Source organism: Oxyura jamaicensis, chromosome 3, assembly GCF_011077185.1.
Source record: "Oxyura jamaicensis isolate SHBP4307 breed ruddy duck chromosome 3, BPBGC_Ojam_1.0, whole genome shotgun sequence".
NCBI classification, from domain to species: Eukaryota; Metazoa; Chordata; class Aves; order Anseriformes; family Anatidae; genus Oxyura; species Oxyura jamaicensis.
In genome coordinates, this window is record NC_048895.1 from 69,675,135 (window position 1) to 69,688,008 (window position 12,874).

The window sequence follows — 12,874 nt, forward strand, 5'->3', positions numbered from 1 at the left end:
ACTCTGGGCTGGCAGATGTGGAGTATTTTAATGAGAAAATAGTTACAAGAGGTGGTTAATACGTTTATATGTGTAAATCGATAAAATAAAAAATAAAAACAATACAAACAACAACAACAACAAATAATACAGTATAGGAAATGAAATGTCTTTCCAGGAGAGGAGAGCAGAGCAGAGCAGAGCAGAGCAGAGGAGAGGGTAAGGCTGTGGGCATGTATACAGAACAGGTGGTCTCTGGTCACTACAACTTGCCACCAAAAAGGAACAGGGAAGCTTTCGATACTCTTGAAAAACACTTGATAGGCAAGCTGGGCTCTGTCTTTTGTGCACATACAGACCACTGAAATCAATGGTGGCTGTGGGGACCTCATGGAAAATTTTGGTCAAAATGGTTCTGTGAGAGCCCTGCTTTCTGTCATAGCAGTAGAAATGATCTGATACTCTAATGCAATGGACATAACCCCACTGAATTTTCCACGTTCACATTAACATGTAGAAGAAACAAAAAAATGTGATGGATCTACAAGGCACTAAGCAGAAGGGACCTGGACTGCCAATTTTGAAAACGTAAATTGGTAAGTTGATACAAGTCAATATTGCAGCTACAGCAGTGGCCTCAAAGAAGTTTAGCTCAAAGTCTTTTTAAGTTAAGCCACATCTCTGTGCTGTAGCTCTCTAGCTAGCCCCACTGCTATCTAAGGAAATGTGAGTACCTGGCAGGATTTTCTCAGTTGAGTTTCAGTTGGGAAATCATGCTTTCCAGAAAGCCCCAAAAAAAAGGCAATTTAAATTCAGATTCAGCTCTGGGTCAAGGCATAGATTTAATCTGTCCATGTGGAGTTTCACTCTTTTATATTTCTATGATACTTTTATACATATGCGTATATGTGCACATAAATGTATACATACAGGTACACCTATGTGCACACATATGAACACAAATGTATTACACATCTATATGCATCCACATCCACCTGTATTTATATCTACACCTTTGCCTACATATGCTTACGTGCACATCTATATTTTAATGGTATATGCATAGAGGCATATGAATGAATGGATGTTGTTGTCAATAGAGTTATGGCAGAAGCCTAAAGGCAGCTGTCCACAGTGACCTAGGATGTCCTCCGCTATCCAAAACAGCCACATAGGTCTGGAAGAGGCAGATGTGACATGGAATCATTGGAGGTTCATGGCCTCATGGACTTATCTTTGTGGAGGTCATGAAGGATTAGTTTCAGGGGCCTCAAATTGTATTTGATGCATATGTTTAGACAACTAAATCCATCTACTAGTCAATGGATTCTCCAAAGCGGCTCAGCAGAGCAGCACCATTTACCTGAATAGCTCTCAAAACTCCATTGATTGTATATACTACATCACCATTGATTGTTAAGGAAGCTTAGACAGCCAAAGTGTCTTCATCCATAGGAAGACACCAGCACTTTGCAGTCTCAACCTAAAGCAGCGTCCCAGCCTTAACCACAGAAGTATCAATTCTGTCTTAACTCTAACTTTGAAAAAGTTGTAGAGTTGTAGAATAACAGACTATCCCAAGCTGGAAGGGAACCACAAGAATCCTCAAGTCCAACTCCTGGCTCCACACAAGACTACCCAAAAATCAGATCATGTCTGAGAACATTGTCCAAACACTTACTGAAATCTGGCAAGCTTGGTGCTGGGGAGGTTTCCCTGGGGAGCCTGGTCCAGTGCCTGACCACCTTTTCAGTGAAGAACCTTTTCCTAATATCTAATCTGAACTTCCTTTGATGCAGCTTCAGGCCATTCCCTTGCATTCAACTTTGCACAACCAAGGGCATTAAAAGCACACAGCAGAAGTGAAGACCACTTTAGCTCCACAAAAACTATGCCTGCAAACAGCTCTAAGTGGCAAAACAATTTCAGTTTTTTTTAGTAGAATATTTTTCAATGATTGACCAGTTGCATACCTTGAGTGATTTATGTTTACCTATTACAACATGCAGGCAAAAGGCAATCATATTGTCATACCCAAATTTATCCTCCAATTGCCCTATTCTGGATTAGTAGCTCTTTCAAATCTGAGTATTGTGACTATATTTCAGAGAAAAGAACCATTTTCATCTTTGACAGAAAATGAAGCGTAATTCTGAACACTTTGTTTACAGTATTCTATAAGGTTGTTGATATTTTTATATTGAATATATTCTTATATATTTAAATTCCCTCTAAACCCCAGAAAGCTCTCTTTTAAAACAAGAAAAAAATATCTGAAATCAGTCCATTCAAACTCTTTGTCAAATTAACCACTTATCAAATATACCATATGGCATTTAGTGCAGTTAATGCACTAACAGAGGTCAGAGTCACTCTGTCCATACACCACCTAGAAATGAAGGGCTTGCTTTGGCAGCATTTCCTCATGGAAGCAATCCTCAAAGCAGTACAGACCAGGCTGACCATGGGGCTGTGTAGCACACCTACATGAATGCATGGATTTGTGTTGATGTAATCGCACTTTTGCATCTGGAATATGTCGCTGATGCCTGGGTTCAGGGAACAAGACTTTTGCCTTCCATACACTGTCATTTAGCTACTTGTGCCCTAAAAGAGGTACTGTCAGTGCAGATAGTTCTTTATTCAAAAGGCAAACTTAGAAAATCACATGCTCTCCAAGAGAGTAAATTGATTCTGATCTCATGATTTGATTATGTATACTTCATACTGTCTAGTTAAGTTGTGTGGCTGAGTCAGAACATTGTCACAGGTCCAAATTTTCTTGTTATATATTTTCTTTCACTTTATCCTAAGAACAGAATGGTTGGTCATTTCTGATATTGATTCTGACTGATTTGCATCTACTGATGTTCTCAAAATGTACTTTTAAGAATGTAGACACAGTGAAGTGTTAATATATTTTTTGCAGGTGGAAAAATCAGAAAAGAGTACTACTATGCCATATTCTGCAAGACTAAATGTTGAAGAGAGATAGTGTGTGCCTGTTGACAGCTTAGAAAGGCTGTGGAGCAGTGGAGTCACATCTGGAACCCTGCCCAGATTTCCCACCAGAAGAGTCACAAGCTTAGTGGCACCTGTGAATCTGCAGCACGTGAAGTCCTATGCGAGCCATTAATTTAGCAAAGGAGGATGTTTTCGCCTACTTTGTCAGCTCTGTAGTTTGGTTCTGCAGACATGAGAACTAGGGATGTTCACAGAGAATGTCTACCCAAACCAGCCCCAAAATTGCCTGCTCTAAGATGAGGGAGATTTCTTTCAGACTGAAATAGAACAAACTGGTAATTTTTGTTTCCCAGACACTCTTTTCCCTGCATGCAGAATTCCTTCCTGTTCCATTAACTGCAAACTCAAGGCATTTTTCTACTGTAAAAGCAGTACTGGAAACAGTTTGGCTGAATCACTGGATCACCACAATGGCTGAGCAATAAAGAGAAGATTAAATAAATACGTGATAATGCATTATACTCTTCTTTGGTTGGTATTTCAGCTTTTTTATTATTAACCAAAACAAGTAATTCGCTATCCATCTTTGCTTGGGTGAGGGAAACAAGTGTTCACCAAAGCACAAGGGAAAAGAGATTGTAAGCCATTTAATGATTCCTTTCAGCATTTTTTCTAAGTACATAGTTCCTCAGAAAACCACAGTTTTGGAATTGAATCACACTGAATTGAGATATTCCCCAAGAAGAACAGCAGATGTGAGGGAGGGTGACATAATTTTGTTTTACCACACAGCTTGGGCCTTGGTGCTGAGCACTGCAAACAGGGACTCTTTGCATCCCAGGTTAGCAAGAGGGCTGGGACTGTGAAGTATAAAACTGCAAAATGCACTGGGCTCACAGATTCTGTAAAAACACATAATGGATTGAAGCAGTGGCTGCTCTCTACCTGTCAGTCTAGCTATTTGGTCACTTTTCCTTTTTAATTCAAGTATGGGTTTATGATCCAGTGGGTTCAGGTCACAATTCATAGCAAAGACTTTAAAACAGTTATGCTCCAAAACAGGGTTTGGTTCTAGAAGAAAAATATAGTAAAGGGGTATGACAGGGTCTCACTGTTTATTTGGACCTTGCTTTCTATGTTGAGAGTTGGTAAGAACCTACCTCTCTTGTGAAGATGGAGGCTCATAAGGTGAAAGCATTAGTACCCGCCTTTGCCAAGCCCTGGGCTGTTCCTCTCTGGTGAATTGAACAATGTCAACAGTCTGCTCTTACAAGGGTTCACATTTTCTCTGCACCCACTGAGGAGCCTTAAGGTCTGAAGATCTCACCAAATTATCTTTAAATGTTTGTTTTTCTCTCCACCTTTCAAAACAGTTATGAAAGCCTTCTGTTTCATTCTGGATTCCACTACAACTCATATAACAATCCTTCAGTGTAGAAATCCTTCTGCCCAAACCATCAAAGAGATGTAAATGCTCTAATCTCACTGACTTCAGCAGGAGTTTGGAGACTAAATAGCTTCAAGAGTTCAGGGCTTTTTCCGTGCACCCTCTTTATATCTGCATGTCTCTACCCTAAAGCTGCTCTGGTGACAGGAAGCACATCATCACATGCCTTGGAGCATGTTCAGGAGGTGGGAAGTGCAGGCATCTGGGAGAGTGCACCATGTTCTCAAATCTCAGAGCCTCAGCACTGTCCCTGGCCCATCTGCACGTCCCTCCTTACTGTCTTTTTCCCAAGAACCTCCTCTGGGAACCATATTCCTGCTGGCTGGCTTGGTTTGCAGCTGCACAAAAACAACCTTGGGAAGGGGTTTTGGCAATTTACAAGCTGCTAGGCCTTCCTGTTGTTAATTCCCAGTGTAGCAAAGAGGCCATCCACAAGGACAGGAGTTAAATAGTCCATGAGTAGCATCTGCTCTCTATATCACTGGCCTTCCCCAACCCGAAATACCCACAGAAGAACAGATAGGATGGAGCCATGAGTGGGGAGGCTTGGGGAAGCCAACTCCAGAAGATAACCTCAGGTTTGGTTAGTGTCTGTAAAACTGGTGTCATTGAATCCCATCCTACTTCCCATCCCATCCTGCAGATCTGTATCTCCCTGTATCTCCCCGCTTCTCTGCAACCACACACTAGAACTTCGATCGCCTGACCTGCTGCATTTTGGAGCTTGGTGTCATAGAGCAGAGTGGGTCACAGATTCTCAGAGCTGCTTAGGGAGCATGTCTCCCCAAAGGTCATCCCCTGAGGTGTCATGCTTCCCTTGTACCCCTTCCACTCCCCTGTGCCCAGACCTGTTTGCCAGAACTGTCCTAGGCATTGGAAAAAAAAAAAAAAAAAAAAAAAAAAAAAAGTCTTTGGGAGACCTGCCCATCTTATCTCAAGAAAAGAGAGTAAAATAAGAATAGTAAATGCAGGGGAGTTCTCAGTGGTGGTTGCAATGCACTTAAAATGTTTTTAGATGAAATATAAGCCTCAATCTTCCTGAAGATAAGCAAAATGTTCAATTGGTGCATTTATTTAAAAAGTAACAACAAAATCTCATCTGAGGAAAGCAATTTGGTATCCAAAAAAAAAAAAAAAAAAAAAAAAAAAAAAAAAACACTTGAAAGATACAGAAGAAAGTGCACCAGAGCACTTCTGTTATTTTTCTCCCCGTACTTTATTAATTATAATAACAATATCTGATTCTGATGGAGAGTTTTTATGCACATAGCTAAAGCATTTTATGAGAACAGGGCCATACAGAAGAGGAAATGGTTTTTTCTTCTGGTGGTAGATGGCTGAAAATACAGTTTACTCCCATCCTAAGTCTGTATTCTCTGAGACAGTCTGACAGAAGTAAGTATTACCCAAATCTCCATAAAGCTGAAAAAGACTTTGAAAACTCTAGCAGAAAGATTGCCTAGACAATCCACGCTTGGTTTTGTACAAAGCCTGATTCACCCTGCCCCAAGTCTTCAGTTGCAGATTGTTGTCTGGCAAGGCAGGATGTGCTCAGCTATGCATTTGGAGCTCTGTACGGATCTGAACTTTTCTGCATTAAAAACAGACTTTCTCGTGATCTGAGGGGCGGAGTGACCCTGGAAAAGTTGGACGATCTCCTTTATTTATATAGAAATATAGTAAGCTGCTTACCAGATGGACTTGTTTGCAAGCTTGCCCACTTCTGACATGAATCAATTAATTTACAGGGAGATTTTCTGGAAACCAGTTAACCCAAGAAAAAGAACCGATGGGATACTAGTACTGCCACCTGGTGTAGGCTCTGACCATTGCAGGTCGTTCCTACAGAAGCTTCATATTTTAATAGCACTAAATGAGGAACATGGAAGTTATTAACAGCGTAAATACTTCAAATGGCTGCATGCTAACATGATGCAAAGGAAATTATTATCCCATTACCCTTCTATCCTGTCCTTAAAACTAAACATCTGCAAGAACAGAAATACCCTTGCATCTAATTTGTAAGTGGACTTTCTTAACACAGTCACAATTTCAGTGCTAAATCATAATCCCTTATAGGAAATTAGGGAAAGAAAGGAAACATTGCAGAAAAAATGTGGAAGACAAGAAGATTTAGTGAGTCAGTGGTTCCCCTGGAGGGGAACAACCAAGGAAAAATGAGCAGAAATCTAAAGCATCAGGCATGGTGACAACACAGATGTGCAAGAAAGATCAGGAAGCCTAAAGGGAAATGGCAGAAAGCTTGAAAATTGCTTCATGTTTTTTCACCTTTGAGGTTCACCTAGGTATTCTTTTCTGCACTTAAGCAACACCCTAAAGCTCTCATTAGGAAATTCTGTTAAAAGCAGAGATGATGATCAACAGACTATGGATCTTCCAAACAAATGTCTGAAAAATTGTTTGCTGGGAGGAGCACTGCCAAGGGAGACAAGAGGGATGTATCTTCATGTGACCAGGGACACAAACTCCACCTCAGTGTAAAGGTTTGCAACCCTCCCACCCGCTCTCCCTGTCCTGTTTGCCCACTCCACACATGCACAGGGGTGGGGATAACCATGAGCTCACTTGAAGCAAGGCGCACTGCCAGTGTGGAGCTCTCTGGAGTACTGCTAGAGGAGCGTAATCCTCTGTTTTGGATATTTCACACCAAAATTCAAGCAGGCATAACCAATTCAAGAACTAGGGAACATCAGACTGCGTTAGTAGGATCAGTGAAAAATAAAAAACAGAGGAATAGCAGAGCAACAAATCACTCTGCCCAAGGATGCTCAAAGTTAACAGGAGTCCAAGGGCAGACTGCACAGATACTCCCCAGAAATGGCCTGAGCACACAAAACTTGCAGGATTTGTCCAGCCCAGCAAAGCAAATTACCTCACACTCTGTGTGCTACCTAGTCTAACATCTCAACTCCACCATTATAGGTGCTTTAAAAGGATCATCCAGAAATCTTATCAGAAACCAACATGCAGTCCTCAAACAAAAATTAAAATTAATTTAAACTTTTTTGACTTAATAGAGGCACAATTTGGTCCCAAGCTAATCTTGGCCATAAAATTCATCATACCCATCATGTTAGAAGATTAGAAGATTATTATTATTATTATTATTATTGTTATTTACTATGCTGATAAATACTAGGTTTGAATAGAAACAATTAATATTGTTACAGAAAATTAAGCAGTATACCATAATTTTGCAAAATCTGGTTAGGGCCAAGTTTCCCAAAACTTCATGTGGGCTGTGCCCTCCCTCCCTCCATCTCAGGATTATTACACACATACAGCAGCACTTCTCCCTTTTTCTTTCCACCAGCCAAACCAGACTGACAAAGTCTGGGCAGAAACTCCCTTTCACTGTAACTGCAAATGGATTGCCATGTTCCTATTGCCTATGAGAATGATTACATAGAAAGAAAGAGTGAGAACCATGACACCTGCAGTCATACACAATGACACCCAACACCTAGACACCCAACAGTCACTATTCTGCATCTCCTTGGATAGCAGCAAAGGAAAAAAAAAAAAAAAAATTAGGGAGAGTTCTCCATTATCACAGGTTTAGCTTTGAAACCTTTTTATTCTGTCACTGTGGAACGAATCCTGACAATCCTTAAAGCAGGCTTTTCCAAAAATTTTATTTTACCATACTTTCCTGTGAAAACTTTTATCAGACAATGCATGGAAAATAGAAACTTGGATAGAAAGAAAAAGAGAGACACCTACTAAGTAGCTATGAGTTTGATCACAGTATTTTAATTATATTTATTTTTATTGCCTATATCTTTGTCAATTTTGCTTAAGAGTAACAGAAAAAAAAAAAATTCTTCTGGAAATATATGGAAAATCATGCTTCAAGTCTAAACAAGTGTACTTGATAAAACATGAAAGTACTGTCCAGGGAAATTTGTTTGAATGATTCTTTAGAATTATAAAATTATGGAAATTGGCATATTTATAGCAAATGCTTATTTGTTGAGTGCTGTTTGACATGTAGAGTTATAGTTCACATCAACTTGTTCTGTGTCACTAATGTGTCCTGTGTGTACATTAGCTCGATCCATATAATATGGTTGTGTCAATAGGCAGTGGATTAAGAAAACAAGATTAGTTCAATGTTAATTCCCAGTGTCTAAATAAATGACTTCAGTTTCAAGACGTCAGATGAGATAACATCCCGGCTAAATTACATCACTCTACGGTATCTGGCAGGATTTTTATTTTTGGTTATAAAAGGAAACAGATAAATATAGTAATGCACTCTAAAAATCTCTGAACATCTCTGATTCCTTAAAAATTGAATTAGCATCTTGTTTTTCCATTAATAAATAAATTAAAGGTGAATCAGATATGCCAAATCTCTTCCTGATTCTATAAATCAAGTATATGGTGAACCACACTTCCAGATGTCTTTTGTGCAAACACCTTTGTCAGTGAGAAGTGCAGAAACATTTTTCTCTCCATCACAGTCTCTCTTTAGAAATATACTTGCATCATGTGGAATTACTTTTGTTTAAATTAGACATGCCAGTGTAGGGAAATACAAAAACTACAAGCATCCACTGTTTAGCCGATAAATCTGATTGAATCATCATGATCAAAAAGAGCAAGGTATCCCATACAGGTCTCCATGACATAAATCAAAAACATCTTTGGGGGATATCTTCAAGTAAGATCCCAAATATCCCAAAACCACTACAGACTGAAGTAGAATATACATGACCACTCCCATTCTTTGTTGTTCCATCCAAGGAGCTAAGACCACTGCAAGAAGTAAAATTCAATAATTAATTTTTAGAGTACTATATTTGCATTATTCTTTCATTTCTGTATCTCCAGCTCCCAGACACCTTTTGTGCCTCCTCACACAGTTTAAAACCCTATTAATACAAACAATTGCTGCAGCTTTATCCTAGGAGAACAGCATGCTGCACCTGTATTATAATGAGCAAGTCAGTGGGCTGTGACTTAAGCCAGCCCCTTGAGAAAAGGGTTTGAGTGTGTGTCCATAGCCCACAGCATCCAGCAGGAGCAACTGGAGCAGTTATCCTAGGGTGGGAGAATGCTCTGAGTCCTCTTCCTCTTGACTAATTTAGGTTGTCTAAAGGGAAACATCTAACTTGAAGTTACTTTCCTAGTGTGTTTTTTTTTATATATATATAACCAATGGAGGACAGCTACCATGAGAGGATGCCTCACCTCACTCTCACGTGGAGGTCTGCTGCAGGTGGCATCAACCATTCTCTGGAGTTTGCTAGTCTGATATGGAGGAAGCTGCAATATCTCTAATCAAATCTATAACCTTTAAAACTAGGTGAGATACTCTTTCTACCCCCTGCTCTATTGCTCCCTGCAGCACCTGCTCATCTTGAATAGAAGTTATATACGATGCAGATTTTTTTTTTTAAAGGAACAACAATACTGCTAGAACTGCAGAGACCCATAACTTCCATTAGTAAATTTGTATTGATTTATTCTGGCTAAAGCTTGCTGATACATGCCTAACTGAGAAATGAGAAATGGCATTGCATCGGGTGACTGTTTAAAAATTACTGCATGAACATTATCTATCAGTCAATCTACCTTTTGGTTTTTGGTTTTTGGATTACTTATTTATTTACATACCGTACAACCCTGGGAAAAAATAAAATAAAATAAAATAAAATAAAATAAAGTAAAATAAAATAAAATAAAATAAAATAAAATAAAATAAAAAAGTACAAACTCCCAAATCCAAGGGTACAAAACGTCACAAGACATGTCATCAGTTCCTTAAGTATTTTAGCCATATCAGTGCAGTTCTGCCCCTGAGTTTTCTCCCCAGGAAAGATGGCTTACAGTCGTAGACTGAAACAGCTATTTTATATTTTAGACTGAGATAACATCTCCCTGTGTTGCACTGAATGGTTTTACACATATGGTTCATGTTAGCTCTGGAATGAGTACATTTTGCTTTCTTATAATGTATAGAATTGTCTTTTGAAAGACAGACTTTACTGAGAAAAGAAGCAAATGAAGACTTTAGTCTAAGCACTGCTATATTTAAAGTCCTGCATGTCTCTATATACATACTTCATTAGGAACACAGATATAAAAACCACCAAATCGCAAAACTCTGAATTCTTAAGGAGCAGTAGATATTTCGTAGCTCATAACAAACTCTTTTATGGTCCAATTTTCTAATGTGTGCTTAATGTGTTCTTTAATTTTTAAATTGTTATGCAAAACTAAATGTAAATTCAAGGCAGATAAACCAGATTAACATTGCTACAAGAGGGCAGGGAGGTGAAGGAGAGGACAGGGAAGCAATGTATGATGGCAAGCCAAGACACTATGAGCACTGCTGTGGTAGCTAGCTGCCAAATTCAGCAGGGGAGAAACAAAAGGGAGAGGCTGCTTCTTACCCATCAAGTCACCAAAAAGAGCATGTTTGTGTAGCACAAGTGCAACAAAAGCTGATGCTATAGGCAAGCTGTCAGGGGGTTATTAACTATTACGGCAACTGCTAGGTCCATGTGGTCTGAAAGGAGAACGAAAGCTCTGTTTTTGCTCTTGTGAAGATAATTAGTGACAACTACAGAATTCATCACTTTCCTTTTTCAGCCCCATGCCAGGCAACATTGGATACATTGCTGTGACTGAGCAGATGCAGGAACAGTAAAGAGTAAAGTTAAAGTTAATAGATGAAATCTTCATGTAATCCTTCTGGAGCTGACATTTGGAGATGGAGCCTGTGACAGTAATGTCTATAGTTTTCAGACCACATGGACCCAGCACAGACCTCCCATTACAAGAGAGCAATCACTAATGCTCCCATTGCATAACATTCATGGAACAGCATATGAGTGCATAAGATTTGAAAAACACCAGAGAAGAGCTCCAGGTCATCAAATTGTTCACAGAGCAAATCTGTCTGGCTTCTGGATCCCACATTTCAGAAATTTATTATCCTGCCCACTTCATTTGAAAAGACAACCTTTATTTTTTTACACTGCTCCTGATGTTTGCAAAAATATTGGCAGAGCTTTTCAAAACATTAAGCATCGTATGCTTATGCCAAAAGAGTAGTATCTAAATGACCTCATCTACTCTCACTAAATCTCTTGTTTCACTGAAGTAAACAGTTGTTGCATGGATAGTGTCTACACATTGACCCACTGAAGCAGGTCTACCCATTTGAGAGTGAAGTAGAAGATAACACATCTTTACATATGTTGCACTTTCATCAGCTGAAGATTACCACACATATGGCAGCATGAAAAAATTGTATGACTTACTAATATTATTAATTAATGAGTGATAAGGTAATAGTAACATGTGATATCAGAGCAGATTCAAAGTTTACAGAGTTACCTGAGTTCTTGGCACAGAAATTTTAAATTTATATCACACGGAACATCATACATGATGTTGGTGCATGAAAACCTAATAGATAAAAAGTTAAGCTATTAAATTGTTGTGATGGGATTAGTTACACAGAAAACAAAACAAAACAACAACAACAACCAAAAAAGCAACCAAACAAAACCCTTATGATTATTGCTTCCTCTTTCAAGTACATGGGAGAGAAAATGACAAATTCAAATTAAAAAATCAGCAGGCATGTACATTATGCATGTCTGGCAAGGATAGAATGAATTCCCCTTCAGGCAGTGCTAATGCTGCTCAGGTTCTGTTATTCAGATTGTGTTTTCTCGTAATGTTAGCAGCACAATCCTTCTGTGTTGGATTATAATATTTTTTAACTTCTTTTGACTCTTTACCCTCCCCTTCACCTACATTTCCATCTGTTGTTGAACAAACATTTCTGAGTTAGAATAGCCCTGGAGATGACAGGGGGAGAAACACAGATGACTAGAGAGAAGCTTTCCTGGGGGTAGCAGCACTGCATCAGCCCTGAGACTGTCAAGCATAGTTCTGGTTCTGGCTCCAGCTGACAGGCGTTACATAGCAAGTATGATTTCTGAAGTAGTTTTGGTGTCCAATCCATGGGCTAAAATAAAAACATCTAGTCAACAGTGCTCAGGAAGCAACGAAGACTTCCCCCTGGGTGTTTCTTCTCAGTGTCTGCATGAATTTCTAGTAGATTTTAGCTACAAACAAAATTCACTGCTTAGGAAATAGAGTTGTCTGCATGAGAGGTTTAAAGTTTAAGCTTCTGCAAAATTTAGCATTTGAATTAAGTTCTAGATGAATCTTCTCAGGGAGAAGATTCTCCATTCACCTGACCAAAATAAATAAAACTATTTTGCTACCTTAATTCTTCACTGGGGAAAAGGACAATGTTATGGAAAGTGCTGAGAGAATTAGAATTCCAGTAGGCAGGTTAGAATCATAAATGAAGTAAGAAATAACATGAAGGGATGAGGTTGTTCATTGCACCAAGAATATGTATGAAACCATTACATCGGTATTTCACAGAGAGAAAGAGGATGAAGCTCAGCTGTTTTTGAATGATCACTTTAA

The 12,874-nt window shown here is 39.0% G+C and overlaps 1 long non-coding RNA gene across 2 annotated transcripts in view; it reads right to left on the reverse strand.

The window, feature by feature from the left end:
- The window catches only part of LOC118164635, a 74,232-nt gene that overhangs the window by 15,840 nt on the left and 45,518 nt on the right, over positions 1–12,874 (reverse strand). The window lies entirely within an intron of this gene.